This window comes from Jaculus jaculus, chromosome 1, assembly GCF_020740685.1.
Source record: "Jaculus jaculus isolate mJacJac1 chromosome 1, mJacJac1.mat.Y.cur, whole genome shotgun sequence".
In the NCBI taxonomy this organism is placed as follows: Eukaryota; Metazoa; Chordata; class Mammalia; order Rodentia; family Dipodidae; genus Jaculus; species Jaculus jaculus.
In genome coordinates, this window is record NC_059102.1 from 194,792,828 (window position 1) to 194,811,760 (window position 18,933).

Sequence of the window (18,933 nt, forward strand, 5' to 3'; positions counted from 1 at the left end):
TTAACTGCTAAGCCATCTGTGCAGCCAGAATTAATTAGTTATATCAGTAGGTAAATGATTACAATGGACCAGAAGGACCAACTTAAAGCAATGAAATGTCCCAGGAAAACTGGGGCATGTCAAGTCAGTAGACAGTACTGGGCAGGTCTTTAAAAGAGTTAGGAAGTTTCACTCACTCTACTTATGAGCTGAGTGAACTTGGACAAGTTTGTTAATCTCTCTGCCTCTGCTTCCACTACTTAAAAAAAAAAAAAGGATAATAGTTATATCATAGACTTGTTGTAAGGTATGTGTATGAAAAGTTTACCCTGCATTTTGTTTAATTTCCTTTCAAAACAACTCTTTAAATTTGGGCTCCTATTTTGATTTATTTCTCAAATATATTGGGAAACCTGGACCATACTATGGAATGAAACTCTCATTCACTGTTGTCATATAATTGCACCTACCTACTACTCTGCTTTGCAGGGCAAGACACAGCTGTTTCATTCATCATGCCTTTGTATAACTTTCTGTAAGTCAAATGCCCCTGGGTACTGGGGAGATGTCAGTGAGCAAGCAGGTGAGGCCTGTGTCCTTATAATGTTGAATCAGACATTAGCTGACCGATTCTGATTTTGTCACAAATAAAATACATGGCTTATTTACCAATAGATTTTCTCTCAATTTTGCAATATTTTTATTAGATATGGACATATTTTGTATATAAACACCACATGTTGGTACCATCCTTTCTCATCTCCTTGCCCCTTTTCTGATGAGGCCTTCTTCCTTTGGGATGCAGGTCAACCTCATGGGGATTATGGGTCATGCATTATGGGGGTTTGGGGAAAGGTAATATCTCTGTGCAAAATGTTCCAACTGTGGCTCTAACAATCTCCTGCAAAATTCCCTCAGCCATGCTGGGATTGTAAGTCTACTTAAGTGATGGGCACTTAGGAACCTCTGGATCTCTGGTTTGGTAGGTGTTGAGTGTTCTCAGTTCCTTCACCCTTGTGCTGATATGAGATTCACTAAGAAAACAACACTCTTGCTCATTTCCCCAATTCCTCTGAGGTTTCAGCTGGGGCCAGGGTGGAGTGCACTGGGCCCTTTATGTCCTCAGGGCCAGCTCCCATCTGAAAAGAGAAACAGATTTCCAGACTTTCCTGCTTGCCCACACACTGCCTGCACAGGCAACCCACAATTTTGCAATAGTTGTAATCTTTTCTTTAAGATCTAAAATTCCAAATCAACAAACAGTTGAAAGAATTATTCATTAATTTAATATTTATATCTGTTCTTTTTCTTCCTCATGTAGTGCTTGAACAATTCTTAAGTCTATTTTTTTTTTTTTTCATAACATTTTTCTTAACATTCATAGAAATGGCCTCCTGGCTTGGCTTGGTTTGGTCAGACTTCCTGTGGTGTACCCTTTGGAGAGCTCCCCCACCTGGCCTTAGCTTGTAACATCAACAAAGACTGTAGGGGAACTTTAAAAGATTTTGCAGATTATAAAATGAATACGCACAAATCACAGTGAGTCCCATGATACCAATATCAGATTTGTCAAGTAAGTGTCAAGAGAAGGCAGGCTAGAGAAAAAAAATGCGAGGTAAGGACACCTTTATTCTTACATATTTGCACAGATTTGGCAACTCCTACACAGAGAAAATAAAAGAATACTCTCTAAATATGTGAATGAATAGATGTCAATTTCTGTTTTTCTTCATATTACACTGAGGTGAGTCTGTTTTCTATTTTCTTTTTTTCCTTAATTTCCTGAAATTTCTATAACCTTATTCTGGGGAGAGCCAAACAAGACCTCAAACCACTTCAAAACTGCTCTGGCAAGCATTGTAGGAATGCACAGGATCACTGCAAATGAGAGCACGCGGGAGGCTTGCTGTGTTTTCCATTTTCTACTTAGTCAGTTTTTGTATAGTAATTTTACAACAATGGATGTCTGTTGCAATTTTATTTATTTATTTATTTATTTGAGAGCGACAGACACAGAGAGAAAGACAGATAGAGGGAGAGAGAGAGAATGGGCGCACCAGGGCTTCCAGCCTCTGCAAACGAACTCCAGACGCGTGCGCCCCCTTGTGCATCTGGCGAACGTGGGACCTGGGGAACCGAGCCTCGAACCGGGGTCCTTAGGCTTCACAGGCAAGCGCTTAACCGCTAAGCCATCTCTCCAGCCCGTCTGTTGCAATTTTAATGGATCTAAATATTCTATGGTTACATGACAGCATATTTGAGGTATTCCTGTTCATATGTGGACCCTCTCAGAGAGGTAGCATTGCCACTGCAACCAGAGCATCTAGTCTTATGGCCTCAGAAAGTTAATAAGCCTTTCAGTTCTCTGGTCCTTCATTTGTAAAATGTGAACACTTATAGTACCTATACCAATGGATTGTCAAGATTATTATATCAGTTAATATTTAAAGTATTTGGAACAATATCTACCACATACTAAGTGCTTTATATTAAGTTGTTAAATGCATCAATTTTAGAATTTAAAATATGAGAGATGGCTTAGCAGTTAAGCGCTTGCCTGTGAAGCCTAAGGACCCCAGCTCCAGGCTCAGTTCCCCAGGACCCGCATTAGCCAGATGCATAAGTGGGCGCACGCATCTGGAGTTCTTTTGCAGTGGCTGGAGAACCTAGCGTGCCTCTTTCTCTCTCTGTCACTCTCAAATAAATAAATAAAAGTAAACAAAATGTTTTAAAATAAAATAAAATATGACAGCAAAATATCATCTGATGAGGAATGAAATGGAGGATGAAGCTTGGTATGTAGCTTAGTGGAAAAGCTCCAATGGCATAGATAAGTCTTAAATATGACTGCCCTCTCTTTTTTCTTGAATGATGAAAATTCAAAGGATCAGTCTTGAGAATACTCATGAAATGCATATCCATCTGAACCAAAACTTGGAACAGTTAAATATCAACAAGAAATTGACTTAAAAGCTATGATTTATTTCACAATGTCATTCAGTTGAATATTTAAAAGAATAAATTTTGGATATGGCTGGGTGTGGTGGTGCACACCTATAATTCCAGCACACCGGAGGTAGGAGGATCGCTGTGAGTTCAAGGCCACCCTGAGACTACATAGTGAATTCCAGGTCACTCTGGGCTAGAGTGAGACTTTACCTCAAAAAAAAAAAAAAAAATTGGATAGGTACAAATATGAAAACGTTTCAAAAGCATAAACTTAAAAAAGATTTTACATGGTCTTCTAAACTCTTTAAGGTCAGCAATATTCATATGTGGTGATAGAATTGAAAGAGTGGCTGGCTGTTAGAGGTTTGAAGGTTTTACTGGGAAGGAGAATAAGGTAACTTTCCAGGAAATATCATTTAGTTTTATAAGCATGAGGATAACCCAAGAATATACATTTTGAGGAGAAAAAATTCTTCAACTGTCCTATTAGGATGTCTGTATTTTACCATATGCAAATTACACTGTCACAAAACAAACTACACTGAAAAAGCAAAGCATGGTGCTATACAACTATAATGCCAGGACATGGGAACCTGATAGAATTAAGATAACAAGTTCAAGGCCATACTAGGCTGCATAGTAAGGCCTGGTCTCACAAAACAAAAATAAATAAGCAGACAACAATAACAACAAAATAAGGGAAAGAATAAGCCTAGCTAATGTGTGTTATTTCTCTTTTTCTACCTCCCAGGGTCATGGTAACTCCTCTTCATGGTCCCAATTTGTGATACCCTATTCCACTAACACAAAATGCTTATAAAATGCTTATGGTTTATTCCATTAGCTAAAACCTTACCTACAAGTTACCCTTGACTTACACTCAGAACATTTGGCCCAGAAAGGAAATTTTTACAAAACATAAAGGCCTATTTTATCTGTGTTACATGAAGATCATTGTAGTGGGAATTGACAAGCAGTGTCCACACCAGTGATCATCATCATCACCTTGAGCTAAGACCCTGCTAATTCAAAATTAAGTAGTTACTGATAACACAAGTGGTTTAAGTATGGGTCTTCAAGAGACCTGTTTGGCTGAACTTAGTCACTGATGAACTGGGTATTTTCAAGGCTGCCTTGGATTACTATAGGAAAGAAAGGTACTTTATGGCCATAAATACTCAGCTGATAGTCACCATGTAGCCATGAATGCATCAGTCACTTCATGTCTGGAGAAAAATTTCCCCAAATAATCCTCACCACCCTCTGGCTCTTATACAACATTTCCTGAGCCTAAGAGGATATGAGAAATGACTCATTTAGAACTGTAGAGATTACTTAGTGGTTAAAGCTCTTGCCTACAGAGGGAACTTAGTGACCAGAGTTTGATTCCCCAGTACCATGTAAAGCCAGATACACCAAGTAGTCCATGCACCTGGAGTTCATTTGCTAGAGGCCCTGACCTGTCTCTCTTCTATTTCTTCTTGCAAATATATAAATACAAATTTTTTTAAGTTAAAAAAGATGACTCATTTAGCACCAAGTTCTCAACAGCCTCTTATTCTCAGCACTTTGATGAGTTTTGAGTCTCCCCAGCCGTCTGTTCAAAGTAGCTTCTATGTTCAATAGTGAGAACATCATTAATGCTTCCCACCACTTTCTGATTGGATGTTTTGTGAATTTTCAATATGTTCTTGAATTTCACTTTTTTTTTTTTTTCGAGGTAGGGTCTCACTCTAGCTCAGGCTGACCTGGAATTCACTATGTAGTCTCAGGTTGGCCTCAAACTCTCAGTAATCCTCTTACCTCTGCCATTATGCATGTGCCATTATGCCCGGCAAGTTTCACATTTTTAAAGGAAATAGATTCCTTAATATTAAAGGAGAAATAGAAGAAAACTAGCTTCTTTCAGGCAGTTTCAGTTAGAAACAGGCCCAGAGAGGACAAAGACCACCTCACTTTGGCATGAATGGAACTTGTGTTATTGAGAGTAGAGAGTGATTACAGTGCCTCCCGCTGTCCATAGTCTAACATACTATGGCCTTCACTACCCAGGTGGGCTGGCCCTGGAGCCTGCCTCTTCAAGTTTATAAACCAATGGGTTTTCCCTTTTACATATCTAAATCTGACTAAAGAATACATTTCAAACAACTATAATGGCTATTCCAGCTCCTCCTTTGCACTTTGGATTCCCCCTCTCTTCTCTGCTTACATATGAGTAGTTTTCCCATTGATCCAGCCTGGCTGGGAAGGGCTAGAAAGAGCAGAATACTCTTCTTGGTATCAGTAGTTTTTCGGCTTGTTCTGCTTTGTAGTTTGGGATAACTTCTCACTTCAATTACATGTATGATTTTCCTCTGGTCTTTGAATCTACCAAATGTGTATTTCCCCTACGCTCTAGATTTATTATGTGAGAGCTTTCTCTAATTTTAGGCCTGTTACCTGTGTAATTACTCTAAACTCAGGGTAATCATGAGTATAAATCTCTTTACCATTCATTTCTCCTCTGAATTTCTTGGTCTCTGCTGTTCTTCCTTAAATCTCCCCTGTTTGCCCTCTTAACTTCCTTCCCCGGGGAAGCACAAGGTGGATGCTATGTGTGTTCATTTTCAGTCTTCCTATACAAGTCCTATGCTCTATCCTATGGGTACTTGCAGCTTTATTCCAGTCATTTCTTAGAAACCTCAGTTTCTCTTAAATGAACCTTATGAACTGTTCAATGTATTCCGCAAGAGAGCATGTTTCCTATTTCCCACATATTTGACTCTGCTCTAGTCTTCTTCCTAGTTCCTAATTTCCATTAAATAAATCCCCAGATTTGTGATTTCTCCCTAAATAAACTTAATAATTCATGATATATCTTGTTGCGCCCCTCCCGCCAGCAGGAAGAATGACAACAACAGGATTCTTCTCAAGCACACTTTATTGGGAGCTCCAAGCTGAAAGAGAGAAGGACCCCAACCCTACGGAGCGCCAAGCTTATATACTTGTAATCATGTGGATGTGCAGCGTCATCTGATTGGCTTAAGTCTCATCGGACGACTTTGCATCACCCAATCGGAATAGGTGAGCAGCCATATTAGGATAACGTCATATGCTCATGTGCAGACGATTAGGATACAAAAGCAGTAAACAAGCTGACGTGGCAAAGCCTGACGAAGCCAGCGCGGCTTCCCACAATATCTTTCTTGAGTATTTTACCAATTCTTTATTAAAATTAAAGCAAGATGCAAAATTGGGGTTCACAAACTTGTGGGCCCATTTTGAAGCCCCAAATCCTGCATCAATTTGTTAACATATAAAGAGGTTTACAAAATCAATTTCACTTGCTCTTGTGAGTTATGGAAATAACATGGACAAACAAATAAAGCCGTTCAGCAATCTGTAACATAGTTTTCCTAATTCCCATTCAGTTCAGTCTCAGTCAGAGGCACTCTTAGGAACTGGGTGGAATTGAATTCCCTGCCCTAACCCCAACATATGTTCTCATTTAAATAACTGCAAAACCCTTAGGGCATCCAAGTTCAAATTTCAATCCCAAGTCTTTGGTATTCCATACCTACCAAAAAATTCAAAGGAAGAGTAGAACATATAAGCTATCCATAGCCTTAGCCCCACGTCTAACAAATATAGGAAACAAGCCAGTTTCCTGATGCTGGTAATTATCCCAGAAAAATTACATGTACACAACTAGTATTAGTTTTTCTAAAAGTCATCACAGAAACCCAAGAGTATCTAAGTGAAAAAGAGGATAGAAAACAATCTGGGTATTTTGTCATTAGACTGTCTACCAATATATTTCAGTTAATCTGGGCATAGTGGTTTATAATCTCAACATATGGGAGGCTGACGTAGGAGGCTGAGGCAGGGGGAATTTATGGCCAGTCATGACTACATAATGTGACTCCATCTCAAACAATCAGTTGTAAGAATTTTCTCATCAAATGTTCATTTCAGGGCTACAGAGATAGCTCATTCAGTAAAAGGCTCATCCTGTAAGCATCCTGTAAGAACCTGAGTTCAATTACCAGAAACCAGAAGCCATGTAAAAATACTAGGCATTGTGGTGTGTGTTTGTAATGCCTAAGCTGGGAAAGCTGAGACAGGAAAGAAAATCTGTGGAGCTCACTGGCCAGTCAATGGAGCCTAATTGGTGAGCTCCAGGTAAATAGGAGACCCATTTCAAAAGATGATAGAGGACATTCCTGAGGAATGACACCTGAGATTGTTTTCTAGCCTCCATATTTACATTAACACACATGTGGTACCAGTTCATTTTAAATTTAGTTTTGTGGGCTGGAGAGATGGCTTAGCAGTTAAGCGCTTGCCTGTGAAGCCTAAGGATCCCAGTTCGAGGCTAGATTCTCCAAGACCCATGTTAGCCAGGTGCACAAGGGGCTGGAGGCCCTGGCATGCCTATTCTCTTTCCCTCTCCCTATCTGCCTCTTTCTCTCTCTGCCTGTCACTCTCAAATAAATAAATAAAAATTACAAAATAAAAAAATAAATAAATTTAGTTTTGTGTTTGTGTTCCCCTGCCCTTCTTTTCCCCTCCACCCAGACTCTTCCATCCCTATTGCCTCAACCTTGAGTTACCTATCTGATATATCAGTAACTCAATCTGGCCCCTGTTAGGAGCCACAGATGAATGAGACCATGTGGCATTTGTCTTTCTGTAATTGGGTGAATTTGCTGAGTATGATCTGTTCCAAGTCTGTTCATTTTTCTACAAATTTCATTGTGTCCTTTTTTTCTTACTGCTGAGTAGATTTCCATTGTATAAATGTACCTCAGCTCTGTTATTCATTCATCCAATGATGGGCACCTGGGTTCTTAGCTATTATGAACTGAGCAGCAATAAACATGTCTGAGCAAACATCTCTGTAGTGATGAATGGAGCATTTAGGATAAATGCCCAGTAAGGGAATAACTGCGTCTGTTGATAGTTCTATATCCATCCTTTTCAGGAATCCCATATTGATTTCCATTATGGTTGTACTAGTCTACATTCACACCAATAGTGAATAGGGGATCCTCTTTCCCCAAATCCTAGACAACATTTGTTGTCATTTGATTTTTTAATGATGCCATCCTTACTGGAGTAAGGTAGAATTTCATAGTTATTTTACTTTGCATTTCCCTAATGATTAGGGATGTTGAATATTTTCTTAAGTGTGTGTTATCCCTTGGTATTTCTTCCTGAGAACTCCCTGTTCAGTTCTCTGCCCCATTCTTTGAATGGGTGGTTTGATTTTTTTATTGTTTAGTCCTTTGTATATTCTAGATATTAGGCTTCTGTGAGTGGTATAGCTGGTGAAGATTTTCTCCCTTTCAATGGGCACTCTATTGGCTCTTCTTATGGCACATTTGTCTGTGCAACAACTTTTTAGCTTTATTAGATCCCATTTGTTGAGGGGTTACTTAATATCCTGGATGATCAAGGTTTAGTTCAGGAAGTCTTTCTCCACTTCTATATCATAATGAGGTCCTCCTATTTTTTCTTCTAGTAGGAGAAGAGTTTCAGGTCTTATATTGAGGTCTTTAATCTATTTGAACTTGATTTTTGTATATGGTGAGATGAATGGGTCTAGTTTCATTTTTCTACATATGGTCATGCAATTTTTCCAACACCATTTGTTGAAGATGCTGTCTTTTCTCCAGTCTACATTACTGGCTCTTTTGTCAAAGATTAAGTAGCTGTAGTTACTTGACCTAAGGTCTGGGTCTTCAGTTCTGTTCCATTGGTATATATTTATGTTTTCATGGCAGTATCCTACTGCTTTTGTTACTATGACTTTGTAACATAGCTTTAGATCAGGTATGGTGATACTTTCAGAGGTGTTTCTTTTGCTGAGGATGTGTTTGGATATCCAAGGCCTGTTGCTATTCAATATGAATTTTAAGATTTTTTTTCTATCTCTGTGAAGAATGATGCCAGAATTTTTATTGGTTGCATTAAATCTGTATATTGCTTTTGCCATTTCACAATGTCAGTTCTCCTTACCCAGGAGCATGGAAGGGCTTTACATCTTCTCAAGTCCTCCTCAATTTCTTCCTTCAGTTTTATTTTTTATGTTTTCATTTTATAGGTCTTTCACATCCTTGCTTAGTGTTATTCCAAAATATTTCTCTTTTTTATGCTGTTTATATTGAAAATGGAACAGCTTCTCTGATTTTTTTTCTCTGTATATTTGTCCCTTGCACATAGAAAGGCTACTGATTTTTGTGTGCTGATTTTGTATCCCATCACTTTACTGAATGAATTAACCTTAGAAGTTTGGAGAAAGACACTTTAAAGTCAGTTATATATAGAATCATGTAAGCTGCAAATAGGGCTAAACTGACTTGCTCCTTTCCAATTTGTATCACTTTTACTTCTTTTTCTTGTCTTACTGCTTGGGCTAGGCCTCCTAGTACTGTGTTGAAGAACAGTGGTGTGATTGAGTACCCGTCTTGTCCCTTATCTCAATGGGAACTCCTTGAGTCTTTCTCCAGTAAGTATCATTTGGCTTTAGGTGTTTTATATATAGCCTTTATTGTGTTGAGATATTAACCATCCATGCCTATTTTCTCCACCATTTTGGCCATGAAGTGGTGTTCTATTTTTGTCAAAGGCCTTCTCTGCATAATTTGAGATAATCATGTGGTTCTTGTGATTAAGTTTATTTATATAGTGCATTGTGTTGACTGATTTCCATCTGCTGAATCACCCCTGTATTCCTTGGATAAAGCCTTCTTGATTGAGGTAGATAATGTTTTTGATACGTTCTTGAATTTGGTTTGCAAGGATTTTGTTCAAGATATTTTGCATGTACATTCATCAGGGATATAGGCCTATAGTTTTCTTGTTGTATCTCTTTCTGGTTTTTATATTAGCATGATGCTATCTTCAAAAAAAGAAGTTGGGGGGCTAGAGAGATGGCTTAGCAGTTAAGCGCTTGCCTGTGAAGCCTAAGGACCCTGGTTCAAGGCTTGATTCCTCAGGACCCACGTTAGCCAGATGCACAAGGAGGCGCATGCATCTGGAGTTCACTTGCTGTGGCTGGAAGTTCTGGCATGCCCATTCTCTCTCTCTGCCTCTTTTTTTCACTGTCACTCTCAAATAAAGAAAAATAAACAAACAAATAAAAATCCAAAAGGAGAAAAAAAGTTAAGAAAAAGAAAAAGTTGGGGTGCATTCCCAGGTCTACAATTATGTGAAACAGTTTGAGAAAAATGAGGAAACTTTATTCTTTCTATGAAAGTTTGATAGAATTTGACAAGCCATCCGGTCCTGGACTTTTCTTTTTGGGGAGGTTTTTGATTACCTTTTCAATCTCCATGGATTTGATAGGTTTGTTTAGGAGCTTAATATGCTCTAAGTTTAGTTTTCATAGGTGGTATGTGGCTAGGAATTCATCCATTTTCTCCAGATTATCCAATTTTGGTACCAATTTTGTGGAGTAGAGGTTTTGGAAGTATGTCTTGATAATTCTTTCAATTTCATTGATGTCTTATTGTGATCTCTCCTTCTTCATTTCTGATTTTCTTAATTTGATACTTCTCTCTCTCTCTCTTTTCTTTCCTTCCTTCCTTCCTTCTTTCCTTTCTTCCTTCCTTCCTTCCTTCCTTCTCTTTCTTTCTTTCTTTCTTCTTCTTTCTTTCTTTCTTTCTTTCTTTCTGTCTTTCCTTCCTTCCTTCCTTCCTTCCTTCCTTCCTTCCTTCCTTCCTTCCTTCTTTCTTTCTTTCTTTCTTTCTTTCTTTCTTTCTCTTTTTGTTTGTTTTCAGCTTTTGAGATAGAGTCTTACTCTGGCCCAGGCTGACCTGGGATTCACTATGTAATCTCAGGCTGGCCTCGAACTCACAGTGATCCTCCTACCTCTGCCTCTCGAGTGCTGGGATTAAAGGTGTGCACCACCATGCCTGGCTCTCTTTTTGACTGACCAAATTGTCAAAGGGTTTATCAATCTTGTTCACTTTTTCAAAGAACCAGCTCTTCGTTTCATTGATGTTCTTAATATTTTCTTAGTTCCCAATTCATTAATTTCTGCTCTGATCTGCATTCTTTTTGTCTGGAGCTTTTAGGGTTGGAGTCTTCTTGTTTTTCCATTGCCCTTTGGTGGACAGTGAGGTTATTAATTTATGATTTCTCTGTATTTGTTATTTTATGCACTTAGTGCAGTGAGTTTTCCCCTTAGGACTGCCTTCATTGTGTCCTATAAGTTTGATGAGTTGTGTTCTCACTATCATCAAATTCTAGAAACTTTACAACTTCTTTTTTGATTTCTTCCACAACCCACTCATTGTTTAAAAGTTTAAAAGTCTCCAGGAGCTGGTGGACTTCCTGTTTCTTTTGTTGTTAATTTCTAGCTTTAAAGCATTGTAATCTGATATGATACAGGAAGTTACTTCAGTTTTCCTGAATTGAGGGAGACATGCTTTATGGCCTAATATATAGTCTATTTTGGAGAAGGACCAGTGAGCTGCTGAAAGGAATATGTTTTCTGTGGAGCTAGGATAGAAAGTTGTATAGATATCTGTTAGGTCTAATTGATCTATGGTGCTATTGAGCTCTATTATTTCCCTGTTGGTTTTCTGCTAGAATGATCTGTCTATTGATGATAGTGGATTATTGGAGTCCCCACCTATGATGGTGTTGGTGTTTGTTTCTATTTTGTTGTCAATTAGGTTTTGTTTTATAAACTATGGTGCACCTGTGTTTGGCACATATAGATTTATGATTGTGATGTCCTCATGTTAGATCATTCCCTTGATGAGTAAGTGGTCTTCTTTGTCTGTTTTCTTTACTTTTGGTTTGCAGGCTATTTTATCAGGTGTTAATATAAAAACACCCGCTTGTTTCCCATTTCCATTTGCTTGGAATATCATTTTTGATCCTGAGGAGATGTCTGTCTTTAGTGGTGACTGGGTTTCTTCAAAACAGTAAATAGAAGGGTCCAGTTTTATGATCCAACCTGTTAACTTGTGTCCTTTTAAAAATTATTATTAGTTATGTACAAAGTGTATATACAGCCATGTTGGTACCATCGTTAGCCTCCTCCCTGTCCTTCCCCCTCCACAGCCTCCTCATTGGGGAATATCGGTAATTTATTGTGGTGTTATCCATTGGTTATGAGTAAGAGGCAATGTCTCTGTGCATAATGTACCAACATGTGGCTCTAACAATCTTTCCACCCCCTTGTCTGTGAATTTCCATGAGCCTTGTTGGGTTTGTTTTAGGTCTACTTCAGTGATGAGGTCTTGGGAACCTCTGTGTCTCTGGATATCTGGTTTGGTAGGAGTTGAGTGTTCTTTGTGTATATCTCCCTTACCCTTGTGCTTGTACCAGGTTCCCCAAGAAAACAGCACTGTTGCTCATTTCCCCAATTACTCTTTGGGTTCAGCTGGGGCCCTGGTGAGGTGCAATGGGATGATTCTTTCCTCAGGATCTGAGTCTATCTGAAAAAGAGAAGCAAATTCTCTAATGGAAAGTGAAGTCAGCCAGATAAAAGGGATAACCATTATATTTTAGAGATAATTTAATAGGTGTAGGCCCTCTTGTAGCCCAAGATTGGTGGGAACTTGATAATGGAGAGTGGGATCACTTTTTGGATGTGGTTCTGACTTGTTTCCGAGAACCAGCTATGGGTTCCATTCCACTGAGCAGATCCATTAGCCAAATCAAGAGCAGATGGTTACCCACCACGGCTACTTGTGTCTTTTTATGGGTGAGTTAAGACCATTAAATTTTAAGGTTGTAATTGTAATGTTTGATTTGATCCCTGCCATGATGGGGTGCTTTATGGGGCCTGGAGTCTGGAGTTTTCTTGTGCTTTGTACTTTTTTCAGTCTGCTCTAGTTTGGTTTATTGTTATCTTCTTCTTGTACGTTCTTGACATTGGTTGTGTTACTCTTTTGCATGGAGTAGTCCCTGAGGTATTCTCTGTAGGTTTGGCTGTGTATTTATATAACTACAGACTTGATTTTTTTTTTTTTCCCATGGAAGATTATCTCTTCACCATCTATTATGAGGGATACTTTCACTGGGTACAGCAATTTGGCTTGGAAGCCATAGATTTTTATATTTTGAAGTGTTCCATTCTGGGTCCTTCTGACTTTCAGGGTTTCCATGGAGAAATCCGAGGTAATTCTGATGGAATTGCCTTTGTATGTAGTGAGTTGTTTCTCACGTGCTGAGTTTAGCACTCTCTCTTTCTTTTCATTGTTATGAGGCATTTTTGTTTTCATTTTTATTTATTATTATTATTATTATTTGGCTTTTTGAGGCAGGGTCTTGCTCCAGCCCAGACTGACTAGAATTCACTATGTAGTCTCAGGGTTGCCTTGAGCTCTTGGCAATCCTCCTACGACTGCCTCCCAAGTTATGGAATTAAAGGCATGTTCCACCATGCCTGGTAAGAGTTTTAACTATGATGTGCTTTAAAGAGTTTTTTTCTTTTGTCCTGCTTGTTTGGTGTTTTGTGAGCTTCTTCTGTCTGGATGGGCTTATCTTTTGAGAGATTGGGAACATTTTCTTCAATAACTTTGTTGAATAAGTTGTCTGTGCCTCTGACTTGGATTTCTTCTCTTTCTGGTACCCATGATCTGGATGTTTAGTCATTTCAAGGTATCCCAAAGTTCCCTTGTATTGTATTTGCATGATTTTTTTTAAGTCAGCATCCTTTTTTGACTCCCAATTAATTTCTTCTGTCCTGTCTTCCAGTTTAGAGGTTCTGGCTTCCCCATGGGTGACTTTTCATGAGGGGTTCAAGATTTTTTTGAGGTAGGGTCTCACTCTAGCACAGGCTGACCTGGAATTCACTATGTAGTCTCAAGGTGGCTTAGGATTTATGGTGATCCTCCTACCTCTGCCTCCCAAGTGCTGGGATTAAAGGAATATGCCACCACACCTGGCCCTAGAGAGGTTTTTAAAAGCTCTATTTGATTTTTGTTTTCTGTTGTGTTATTTTGAGTTGTGTCCATCCATTCTTTGTGGTACAGTTTCAATCTGAAGTCTGATTTTCTTGATGCTTCCTGGCATTCATTCTTGCATTTGATCATGTCTTTGTTAAGCTTAATCAGTTTTTTTATTGAGACCCTTTATTTGTTGACCCATCATCAATTCTTTCATCCATCTTTTGAAGAATCTCTGGTTTTCTTTAATTAAGTTATATCTAATGACAAAATCTGAGTATTCTAAGAGATGATTCTATTCAATTTCATTTTTTTGATTTTGGTTTTGTGATGGTTTCTTTCCAGTTCAGTGATTATTTTGATTAGGGTCACATAGCTTGCTGGGTTTTCACTTTGGGATTCAATTTCTGTTATTTTCTCTATGGTTTCATTGGAAGCTTCCATTGTGGGCCTAGGCATCCTTGATGGAGATCTTTCAGTTTTCTGGATTTCTTTCTTTCTTTCTTTTTGTTTTATGGTCTGCCCATCCTGTGGGAAAGTTTTGTTTGTTTTTTTTTAAATAATATTGAGAGGGAAGCATGTCTTTGTTTAATAAGATCTTCAGTGAGTGTTCTGTTTTAAATGTGAACTGGATTGGTATACATTGTGGTTAAAAACCACAAATGTGCAGATTATGGGGATTGCAAGTACATTAAAGGCACCTGGAGAACTTGGAGGTGGGGAACTGGGAGCTGTGGCCTACTCAGTTCACTTGTGCACACTTTTCAGCATAAGGGCAACAGGGGCTGGGGAACCAGGAGTGGGGATGCTGGGGAGCCAGGGGCAATAGGCCAGCAGCCATAGTGGCCTGTGCACCTTCCAGCTAAGGGAAATGGGAATTTGGGGACCTAGTTTCTGGTCAATCAGGAAACCAGAGCAAAAGGCCTGCTTCTTTAGCACACATTCAGGGACCAGGCTTCTCCAAGCCAGCAGCAGGGGTACTGGGACCAGACAACTGGGAAGTGTGGAATAAGCCAGGAGCTCTGGCTTACTCACTCAGCCTGTGTACCCTCTGGAGCAAGGTATCTGGGATTTGGGAACCAAGGGACCATTAAGTCAGGAATGCAGAGCAAGGGGTTTGCTTCCATAGTAAGCTTGCAGGGTCCAGACAGCCCCAATCCAGCAGCAGGGAATCCATATTTAGTCTTAATGATCTGTCTCATCAATAGCTATCTGGGGAAATGTGCTAATAAGTTTGTTATAGGCATTATATGATTGTTTAGGTGGTCTTGTAAGGTCATTTAAATTTTCTTCAAACAGATAAGAATTTCAATAACCACATACCTAAATGTCAGTTTCTCTTTATAATTAATTTCCTTTGTAATTTCAATTTTGCCTCTGAATACTTCACAAATAGATCAAATTTTCATTTAATTATTGTTATAATAATTAATACTAGTAATATTGAGCTTTCCTGGCTACAGTATGGCTGTAATTGTTGTATTTTAATAATGTTATCAAAGCTGTTTGATACATTATTTGCATTAATCATTGCTGCTACCTGATATACATATAATTTGACAACTTCAAACTGAATAATCATAAAGCTGCTATAGCACAAAAGCATGTGGTGAACATTATCTTCCCTCATGTAACAAAAATGTATCAAGTGTCTAGTATGTTCAAGTACTATATTAGACACTGGAGAGGCAAGTGTAGTTTCCCTTTGGTTATAGAGCTTATATTTTTGTGGAAAATCCAAATAATAAGTACTAATAGTTTAAAAAATTTGGGAAGTATATTGTAAGTAATAAAAGGAATGCTATGATAACTAACAGTGTCATCCACAATTAAAGAAATGAGCGGATCTCGTTTGGAGAAAGTGATAGCTAACATGGACTTACAATGAGGAGAACCCATCAGGTGGAGAGTTCAGGAGAACTATTTAAGGCACAGGACAGAAGTGTGGGGATCCTGGGGGGGGGGGTGAAGGATTAGCATTTCCTGAGAGGTGACAGAAGTCCAGAATTCCTGAAGCATAAGTGCAGGGAGTATGATATAGGATACAAATTGAGAAATGACTGTTTTTTTTTCATGAATATCAAATAAAATGATATATGTCCATAAACATTTTGTGAAAATCTTCCCTCATGGTTAAATATCATATATATATATATATATATATATATCTCCATCTTTATAATTACCAATTATTTGAGAGTCTATAATGATTATTTGATATCTTCAGTAATGTGTCAGCTGTTCACTCACTTTGGGTCAATATTGGTGATTAAAAATACAAATTCCAACATTAATTGAAATACGTATTGCTTAGCTAGAGTCAGAGCTGGGCTATAGGAGGAGAAATGAAGGACAAGACTGGATCCAGACAAATGGATGGATGGATAGAAAGCAAGACAGTTGAGTGGGCAGACAACAATTGAGTAAGCCTCATCCTTAGCAGGAACCAAGCCAAACTAATGTCCCTGTAACAGTTAGGAGTTCCTTGTTACACATACCTGGCAGTCATATGAAAAGATTAGTGTGGGCCATTGCCCTCATAGTGCCAGGTGTCCACTTCTTTATGGGGTGCATTCCATCTGGTGTGTCTAATAAGTTATTGTTATTGCCTGGTTTTCTGTACATAATTTTAACATGCCCATGGGTCCTCCATTCCCAATTCAGTCCTGATAAATTTATACAGTGCCACTGTTTGTATGCCCAGAAATGAGTCATGTATTAGTCTGCTTGGTGCTAGACACACAGTACCACTCATGTTTCCACACAGGTTCAAAGTTATCCTCCAATGTGGTGATTTGAATCAGATGTTTCCTATAAACTCAGGTGTTTTGAATAAACTAGGTCCTAAGCTGGAGTTAATTTGATAGGTATAGCCTTGCTAGAGGAGTTATGTCATTGGGACAGGCCTTGAGGTTTATTAGCCCCAAGTTTTCCAGTGCTAGTTCAGCATACTCTTTTGTTTCTATTTTCCACTTGCTATGGCAAAAATGTATTTATGCTTACGCCATACTTTCCCTAACATCATAAAGCTTCCCATTGAAACTGCTAAACAGAAATAAACCATTTCCTCCCATAACCAATTTTTGCTTTATCCCAGCAGCATGAAGGGAACTGCAACAGAAAATTGGTACAATTGGTGCAGGGTTATTGATGCTAGGAATCTGACTGTGAAGATTTTGGTATTTTGGAATTGATTTGTGGAAAGAATGTTGAAGGATTTGAAACCTTGGACCAAGAAACACATTATAGTGCTGTAAGTAGACTATTCTTACAAGAGTTAAACTACATAAATGCAGAAAGAAGTATGGACTGTGTGGTGGTTTGGTTCAGGTATTCCCCCCAAAACTTATGTATTCTGAATTCTAGGTCCCCAGCTGGTGGCAATTTGGGAATTGGGGACTCCTGGAGGCCATGTATTGTTGGAGGCAGGCTTATGGGTGTTTTATCCAGCTCCCCCTTGCCAGTGTTTGTCACACTCTCCTGTTGCTGTTGTCTACCTGATGACGGCCAGGAGTTGATGTCCACCCTCTGTTCGTGTCATCATTTTCCCCTGCCATCATGGAGCTTCCCCTAGATTCTGTAAGCCAAAATAAGCCCTTTCCTCCAACAAGCTGCTTTTGGTTGGGTGTTTTCTCCCAGCAACATGAAGCTGACTGCAACAGACTGTGAGGCTTGGCTTATGAGGGAAAGAGAACTTTATTGAGACTGAGTTAAAGGCTGTTTGTGTGAGCAGTTTGAATTCTACCCATGTCCTGAAAACTTGAGCAGCTGCTTTTGGTCTGGTGTTTTATCCCAGTAATACAAAGGTAAATACAATACCCACCCTTAAAACAGAGTCAAAAGCTTCTTATAAACTGGAACCCCTTAGGGTAAGACAGACTGGAAAGTTGCTGTTTCACAATGTATGTAGAAAGTTAGTGCAGGGCACAGCCTGATATCAATCACAGCCATACTTCTACTTCATGGTGATTCTTCTCTTCATACCCATTGCTTTACAAGTAGACATCTCTACCCATTAGGTTTTTCTCCCTTGTTATATAGACAAATGATTCCTGAGAACTGTGTTATCAGAGCTGTAGAGTGTACTCTCACAGACCTCGTTAGTCTAGGTCAGTTGTTCCCTGTGGGCTCCTGATGCAAAAGATACATGATAGATATAAGATGCCACATGCTGATGTTGGTATAATACAGCACTGCTTGTTTAGTGTGTGTATGGGGGGGGGGCGAGGGTAATGTGGTTGTGTGATATGTAGAGTACATACATGAGTGGATACAGTTGTACATGCCATGTGTTACTTTTCTGCTCATCTGCCTGTTTTCTTGTGATTGATTCTTTCATTTAAAACCAGAGCTGTCATTTGCAATGTTTTTCTTTTTAGTCTGTGAGCTCCAGTGATTCTCTAGTATCCATCTCCTTTAGGACTCATATTAAAGACATGTGTTGTCATAAAAAGCTGTTTACATTGGTGATGGGGAGCTTTGAACTTGGGAAATCTTAGTTCCTCTCTGCACTTATGCTTGTACAGAAAGAACTCTTAACTGCCTAGCCATCTCCTCAGCCCCAATTACACTTGCTTACAGCATACTTCTTTTTATAAGTTATGGGTACATTCTAAAATAACATCAAAAATTAAATTATGCACCGGTAAGTGATTTATTTTCATCAAGTACTATGTATTGCCCTTGTTTTAGTTACCTTTGTCATTGTTGGAATAAAATACCTGATAAAATGTGAAGATTGCTGGGCATGGTGGAGCACGCTTGTAATCCCAGCACTTGGCAGGCAGAGGTAGGAGGATCACCATGAGTTTGAGGCCACCCTGAGACTACATAGTGAATTCCAGGTCACCCTGGGCTAGAGTGAGACCCTATCTCAAAAAAAAAAAGCGAATGTTTATTTTGGCTTATATTTTAAGGGTATAATCAGTCCATCATGGAAGGGAAGGCATAGCACTCAGAGCATGAAACAGTTGGTCACATTGCATCAAGAAACAGAGAGTGGACTTCCGGTTAAGATGGCGGCGTAGGTACCATGCCAAAGCAGCCTAGGGGGAAAAAAGACCAAAAAAACTCAGCAAAACACACACTTTTACTAAAAAGTGAGGTGTATAGGAAA

General features: G+C 38.9%; 1 non-coding gene across 1 annotated transcript; it reads right to left on the bottom strand.

Moving 5' to 3' along the window:
• Positions 1-1,755: 1,755 nt before the first annotated feature.
• On the bottom strand, positions 1,756-1,888 carry LOC123457852. The gene has a single exon (XR_006635212.1). It is a non-coding gene; the product is annotated as a small nucleolar RNA SNORA9 (small nucleolar RNA).
• Between the last annotated feature and the right edge of the window lie 17,045 nt (positions 1,889-18,933).